At 42.6% G+C, this 8,135-nt stretch overlaps 1 pseudogene; it reads right to left on the reverse strand.

Moving 5' to 3' along the window:
* Window positions 1-6,494: 6,494 nt before the first annotated feature.
* Window positions 6,495-6,928, reverse strand: LOC115271995 (annotated as a pseudogene).
* Window positions 6,929-8,135: the final 1,207 nt, after the last annotated feature.

Below are 8,135 nucleotides of genomic sequence, written 5' to 3' on the forward strand. Positions count from 1 at the left end.
GTGACTCCGCTGAAGCCCGTCCCGCAGAGCGCAGCACACCGCGCACAGCCCCTTGCAGGAGGGGAGACGTCTCCACCCCAGCATCTCGCTCCTCACAGATCCTGAGATTCAGTTACGAAGAACAGCGCGATCACTCCAGCAAGAGCCCTCCCACTCAGCCCATATCGTCTTTGGCTTAGACTGTCACAGGTGTCCAGAAAGAGCACAGGAGAGGCACACTTAGCCCACCTTAGTTGGGATGGCTGTAGAGATATCTCGGGAAGGTAAGGTTAGACGTGGGCCTGATCTGGGACCTGAGGGATAAAGATGAAGATGCAGGGTAGGAGCAAGTGAAGAGCCGTCTTTGTTCATGAACGGGACTACTAAGGTGGTAAAGGTGTCACATCTCCCCAGATTGGTCTATAGGTTCAATACCATTTCTGACAGAAATTACAGTAGAGGTTTTGTTAAATGAAACAGGCATATATTTAAATTTTATGGAAAATTAAAGGACTCCAATGCCTGGATGCCTTTAACTGTGAAGGAGGGGCTACAGGGTAGCGAGTTCTGTCGTGCGTGGTGCCGGGGGGGGGGGGGGGGGGGGCATGCCGAACAGCGCCATGAAATAAGGAGCCTGGAAAATGTTGACCGAGAGGTGGCAGCGGCAGCTGGTGCCTAGACAGGCAGGATGACTCCGTCCATGGTGCTGGGTCTGTGCCTACTGTGTGGAAAACGCGAAATTTGATTTCTGCCTCTCGTGTTGCCTAACAACCAATTCCAAATATATTAGGGTCTTAAAAATAGTGTTTACATGAGCAAACTTTAGGGCAGGAAAGAATCCCCTGACAAAAAGGACTAATCACAAAAGAAAAGATGATTATATCAACTTTTAAAAATAAAGACTTCTGTTAAGCTGATAAACTGCTTTACGTGGTGAAAAGACAAGTCCTGATTTGAGGTATTTATAATACAATTAATTGACAAAGGATTAGTAAGCAGAATATATAGAGGGTTCCTATTTAAGAAACAAAGAAACCCAACAGAAAATTAGACTGGAAAAGGCATTTTCCAGAAGAGGAGATACACGTGGCTTATAAATAAGTAGAAGCATTGGAGATCAGGAAAATATGAATTCAGACCCATTTTACATCCATACAATTTGCAGAAATGGTGCTTGACAGGACCGGGTGCCAGAGCAGGTCTGTGAGAGCTCGTGTGGCATGGGCGCGTGAGCAGCTCTACCTCCCAGAGTTGGACTCCTGCACGCCTTCAGATCTGGCTTACAACTTGGACTGCCACTTGGAGATCCAACAAACTCTTACATGTCCCAGGAGACGTGTGGAAGCATGTTCATAGTAACACGTTTGTAATAATGAATAATCGAAAACACCAAAATGTCCATCTGTCTGTAGGAGACTGGATAAGTAAACTAGGTATAGTCACACTAACAGGGATTATTCAGTAGTAAAAATGAGTGAACTGCAGCTATACCTGACAATCAGAGTGAATCTCAGGAAATATTACCAAAAAAAACAAGCTCCAGGAGACCATATATGCTATGATGCTATTTTTATTGAGTCAAAACCAAGCAAAACCAAAGAGTATAATATTGTCTAAGCATATGTAAACAGTAAAACTATGTTGTAAAATGAAGAAAAACCAAAATTCAGCAGAGTAATTAACCCTGAGAGTGGGAAGCCAGGCATATCTCCGAGAGACACATCGTTGGATGCAGGTCGTTCATCAGATTCTGGTTTTTGGGTCATATGGTAGTCGGTGGCTGTTTGTTATACTTTTTATAATGTAACAGTTTTATGTATATGAAATGTATTTATTGCATGTATTAAGTGTATTACAGTAAAGACAGAATAATAAAAATCTGGGATGGTGACTTCGTACCTAATACTGTGTATGTGTCAAATCTTTTTTTTTTTTTTAAGAAAGCCCGGACCTTTTGGCCAGAGTGAACAGCTGTGCCGAGGCAGGGGTGGAGGGGCCTTTGTGTACGTGCAGTGGTGCCATGGGCAAGTGGTGCCATCGTGGCTCCCCATGTTGGGCTTTGGTGAAGATGGATGGCAGCATCATTTGCTATGACACAGAATGGAGGGAGGGAAAGACACATTTGACGTTGAATACAGGCAGTTGGATATGTGACTTTGGAGTTTAGGAAGACTGGCCTTAGGATTGGAGACTTCGGTGTGGAGGTGGAGGTCGGGCCACAAGAGTGGACAGACAACTATGGAGAATGTGAGGAGCCCAAGACAGAGCTAGACTCCAGGATCAGGGGACAGGGGTGCAGTTGTGTGGCACTTGGGGGCTGCAGGGACCATTGGCAGATCGTGTTGGTTGATGATTCAGTGGGAGGTGAGGAAGCTCTCTGTTAAAGAACATTGGGTGTTGAGTTTGATAAGTTGTTCATAGATTTTAGATACTAACCCTTAATCAGAGATGTCATTTGCAAATATCTTCTCCCATTCCATAGGTTGCCTTTTAGTTTTGTTGTTTCCTTTGCTGTGCAGATGCTTTTTATTTTGATGAAGATCCAGTAGTTTGTTTTTGCTTTTTATTTCTTTTCACATACCTCAGGAGACATATCTAGTAAGAAATTGCTCTGGTCAAGGTCAAAAAGGTTGCTGCCTATGTTCTCCTCTAGGCTTTTGATGGTTTTCTGTCTCACATTTAGGTCTTTAATCTATTTTGGATTTGTTTTTGCATATGGTGTGAGAAAGTGGTCCAGTTTCATTCTTCTTCATGTTGCTCTCCAGCTTTCCCAACATCATTTGTTGAAATTCAACACCCAAAAAACAAATAATCCAGTTAAGAAATGGGCAGAAGACATGAATAGACATTTTTCCAGAGAAAACCTACAGATGGCTAACAGACATATGAAACGATGCTCAACATCACTCATCAACAGGAAAATACAAATCAAAACCATGATGAGATACCACCTCACAGCTGTCAGAATGGCTAAAATTAACAACACAAGAAACAACAGGTTTGGCAAGGATCTTGCATTGTTGGTGGGAATGTTAACTGGTGCAGCCACTCTGGAAAACTGTGTGGACTATGATCCAACAACTGCACTACTAGGTATTTACCCAAAGGCACAGAAATATTATATCAAAGGGACACATGCAACGTGGTGTTTATAGCAGCCTTATCAACAGTAGTCAAATTGTGGAAAGAGCCCAAATGTCCATTGACTGATGAATAGATAAAGAAAATGTGGTATGTATACACAATGGAATATTAGCCATAAAAAATGAAATCTTGCTAATTGCAACGGCTTGGATGGAGCTAGAGTGTGTTTTGCTAAGCAGAGTAAGTCAGAGAAAGGTAAATTACCATATGGCTTCGCTCATGTAGAATTTAAGAAAGAACCAGGTGAAAATAAGGGCTAAAAGGGCAAACCATGAAAGAAACTCTTAACTAAAGAGGACAAATTGAGGGTTGCTGGAGGGGTGTTGAGTGGGAGAATGGGCTAAATGGGTGATAGACATCAAGGAGGGCACTTGTTGGGATGAGCACCGGACGTCATATGTAAGTGATGAATCCCTAAATTCTACTCTTGAACTAACACTATATATTAACTAACTGGAATTTAAATAAAAACTTGAAAGAAAAAGAAAACTGCGTTGGAGCAGAAGGTAAAATGGAGAGAGTCTTTTAATATAGAAAAGGGCTCTTATGCCAAGGGGAAAATACAAGTTAAGAGGGTTATAGATAGTACAAAAGTAAGAAAATACTTATCTTTTACCCTAAATTCAGAGAGACTTCCATCTAACAATCCCCCTTATTTCAAACCTGGGAGTAGTCCCTGCCCTCCTTTTTTCCCCAAACTTCACATCCGGTTGGTTGCCATACCCTGAATGTTTTTACCCACTGAATACCTCTCAGTCTCTCTGTCCTCCCCTGCCCAGGCTTAGATTCTTATTTCTCCTCTGGACTCAGAACACTGCGTGGGTGTCCTGGACTCCAGCAGCTGTTACCAGTGAGCTCTCTGAACCTTTATGCCCCACCTGGCCCTGTTGATCGCTATGTCCCCCTTGCTAGGCTGTGTCCAAGCTCCGTACACGCTTTCAGTATTCTCCCCTTGCATGCCCTGTATCTGCTCTCATGCTCTCCTCCCCCTGACACAACCCCCTCCCCTACTCCATCCATGGGCTTCAGGAGAGCTTTCAGCCTTCTCCCCCCTGCAGAGCTATGTGACCCCTCTTCCTGCCTGGCTATAGCACCATGCATATTTCCCACTGCTGTCATGGTGACAGAATAATCTATTTTCCCATTAGGCTGTGATTCTTAAAGGGCAGGTTTGAATCCGTGTTCATCTTTGTATTAGTGTGTCTAAAATAGCTTGGTTCCTGATGGGTGTTCAGTAAATGTCGGCAAACAGAGCTCGGTTCCTGATGGATGCTCAGAGCTTAGTTCCTGATGGGTGCTTAGAGCTTGGTTCCTGATGGGTGCTTAGAGCTTGGTTCCTGATGGGTGCTCAGTGAAGGTTGGCTTGAACTGACAAGCGGATTGTCTCGGGGATGGTGGTTTGCAGGGAGCGCATTCTGCGAAGCTCCATGAGGGCAGGGGCCAAGGCTCACTGCCTGGGCTCGAACCCCCAGAGCCTAGCCTGGCGCCGGCCGTGTAGCTCATTGCATCAAGTGTTCTGAGTGGGCGGAGAGAGAGCCACGGTGACTCTCTTGCTCAGGAGACTGGGAAATAAAAGCTCTAGTACTCTGCACACCCATCTAAAGGCTTTCATCTTAAAAGAAACAGCCCCTCTGATGCTCTCTTCACTGCCCCATGGAGACAGTGCACAGACTGCCTGTGGAACAGCCACCTCACTTCAAGCTCACGTCATGGTCACGTGTCAGCTGTATGTGTTGCCTGATGACAGAACCCAGTATATTAGAATTCCATATGTGTGCGTCTAAACATGCCAATGTGTATGGTGAAAATATCTAGAAGGTACACAAGAAATTCTTAAGTGGTCACTTTTGGGGAATGAGATTGGGGGCCCAAGGGCATGGAGCTCATGATTTGGGTATTTCTCATTCTTTCTGCGTGGTTTCAGTTTACAACAAGCACATACTGCTATCGTTTAAAAAAAAAAAAAGATTAGCTTGGCAACAAAACCAGCTTGAAATAGATGCTAGTTTGAATAATCTGAGTGAAAAGTTAGGATTTCAATCAGTTAAGCCCCAAACTTGGTCCTGTTTCTCAACACATGGAATATCTAATCCATTTGCATATTCCCTTCAAAATGTGATTTTCAGAGATATCTTTTGCCACATCCTTTTAAGTGTTATTATAGCCTTTTGAAGACCCACAAAACCAGTGGTTTCTATAATTATTGCCTAGAAAAGGGTTGGATCAAATGAGTTGCATGAAATGGAAGAAACAAAAGCCAGACAAATTGATGAATGAATGATGGTTATCAGTCTCCGCCTTCCGTGATGCGGTATCTAAGCTAGCCTGCAGGATGTGCAGCTCTTGGTAGCTGAGGAAGGAACTTTCAACTTCTTAGAATCCTGCTTGTTCATTTACCCAGAGAGAAAGAAACTCAGAAGAAAGAAACGTGACATTTCCTTCTGAATTATCTGAACAAATTTTATTGGTTACCCATCTGTAATCATGTGGGATTGTTTTATTATAGAAAAGAAGAGCCATGTATTTTGTACATATTTTCAGTAAAAACTCAGGAAATCAGTTTGTCTTGGTAGATAGTGCTAAATATCATCAATGAGAAATATTTTTACCTGATGCGATAGATTGTTTTGTAACTGTGTTGAAATGAGCACATTAAGAAAATTTGAAGAATTTCAGTGAGGGTGCCTGGGTGACTCAGTCAGTTAAGCATCTGACCTCAACTCGGGTCATGATCTAACCATTCGGGAGTTCGAGCCCCATGTTGTGCTCTTTGCTGACAGCTCAGAGCCTGGAGCCTGCTTCAAATTCTGTCTCCCTCTCTTTGCCCCTCCCCCACTCATGCTCTGTCTCTCTCAAAGATAAACATTTTAAAAATTTTAAAAGAATTTCAGTGAAAAACACCCGAGTGTCAGAAAAGCTCGGTTATTTTTTAAATACTGCAACTCTTTTGAGGAAAGGGAGCAGTTAGCTCCGCAACCTGCTTCAATGGCGTGTCTTTCCTAAAGCCTTCTATTCCGTCATCACTGGTTGTCTCCTTGCATGGGTGCGGGCAGGCTGTAATGGATCTGCTCGAACACTGCTCAGGAAGTGGAAGCTAAGTGAGAGTTGGGTCCTTAGCAGAGCCAGTGTTGGTTCCTGCTTTGCAGAACCCATTTCCCTACAGTGTGCCATCAAATTAATTATCTAATACAGTTAGAGATCAAATATCAATGAGTAGATATAGTCCACTCCACCCCATCCCCAAACTGGTGAGTTAAAAAAGACGGAACGAGGTTGGTGCAGTTCTAAGTTGTTGAGTCCATCTCAGCTTGGTATAAGGATGGGGTGGGGCACAATTCTCTTTTATTTTATTTCATTTATTTATTTTTTTCCCAGTGAGGCATTTTATTTGTATGAACGTATTACATCCCTAGAAAAAGAATCCCAGGATTTTCCCTCCTGTGTGTTTTCGTCTTGCTTCTTCATGGTCCATGATGCCAGCTGAGGTTGTCAGTACAATGAAACCAAATTGACAGGACGGGAGTAGATAATTCTGCCATTTTTCCAAATCTTTGAGTTGTACATCAAACCTGGGGCTGATCACCCCACACTTGTTTAACCTGCCCGTGATGTTCACAACAATTTGCCCAGCTCTGTGATCATCAATGATTTCAAATTTGCCAATGTAACCATGCTTCATCATCACGGTCAGAAATCGGACGATGACTTTGGAGCATGGCCTGATAAGAACCTGGTGTTTGCCTCTCTTGTCAGCATTGCTAATGCTCTTGAGCGCGTCTGCCAGGATGTTCACGCACACCATTGTGGCAGCACAGAAAGATGGCGGAAAGAGCCACAATTCTCTCTTATAATTAGAAAAATGATCAGTAAATGGAAAATATTCATGTTTAGGACTCTGTGCCTTATTACCCACCAGACCAGATGAGTCAGGAGAAGAATCCTATGAAACCTATGATCCTTTCATCTGTCTGCTATAATTGGCCATCATGAAGAAAACAGAAAGTTGGAGGCAAGGAGGCATGGTACCTATTCTATTTGCTGAGGTACTCAAGGAAGAAGGGCATTTGCAATAGTTAATGCCAGAACCAAAAATTTAGAAATTCTGTCAGGCATTTAAATATGGGAATTTAAATATTTGTTGGATGAATAAAGTAATATTAAAGCCTTGAACTCCAAGAAACCAGCTAGAAAGGGAGATAAGTCAGAGAAAGACAAATGGCATATGTGGAATCTAAAAAAAACCCCTGAACCTTAAAAACAGAATGGTGGTTACCAGGATCTGGGGGTGGGGGGACTGAGGAGATGTTGTTTAAGGGTTCAAACTTATAACTAGTAGACAAATAAGTTACCGAGATTTAATACACAATGTAGTGATCATAGTCAATAGTACTGTATGACAAACTTCAAATTGCTAAGAGACGGTGTTGTAACTCTTCTCAACATAAAGAAATTATATGTGACATGATAAAGGTACTAGCTGAGCTACTGTAATAATCCTATTGTAATATATAAATGTATCCAACCACAGGTGGTACTTAGATAATGTTATATGTCAGTTATAGCTCAATAATAATGATAATGATAATAATAATAGCAGCTAGGACTCCCTAGAGCTTTTCCAGACACATTCAGAGATTTGCTGCATCTGTTCAATGCAAGGAGACAATTGAGCAGAAACAAATCTGATATATCCACCAGTGGCCTTTCCCAAACCTACTACTCAGTGATCACTGATGTTCATCACAATGAGTCACAAGTATTGCAGTATTCCTGCAGTGCCTTCTGAATCATCAAAGACTCGTTAAAATTCAGTATAACTTCAGTATTAAGTACATTTTAGTGCGAATTACTATATTTGAAGGTTGGCCACCCAAGTGTGAGAAGTGTGATCCCTCTCCCTTAACCAGAATAGACCAAGAATTCTTCCCCCGCTGCATCAGATAACAGAGTATCTTCTGCCGCTCTCACTGTGTGGGGAAAGAGCCAACCTGAGGTTGTTTAGCCCAGAGGAA

The sequence above is a fragment of the Suricata suricatta genome, chromosome 2 (assembly GCF_006229205.1).
Source record: "Suricata suricatta isolate VVHF042 chromosome 2, meerkat_22Aug2017_6uvM2_HiC, whole genome shotgun sequence".
In the NCBI taxonomy this organism is placed as follows: domain Eukaryota; kingdom Metazoa; phylum Chordata; class Mammalia; order Carnivora; family Herpestidae; genus Suricata; species Suricata suricatta.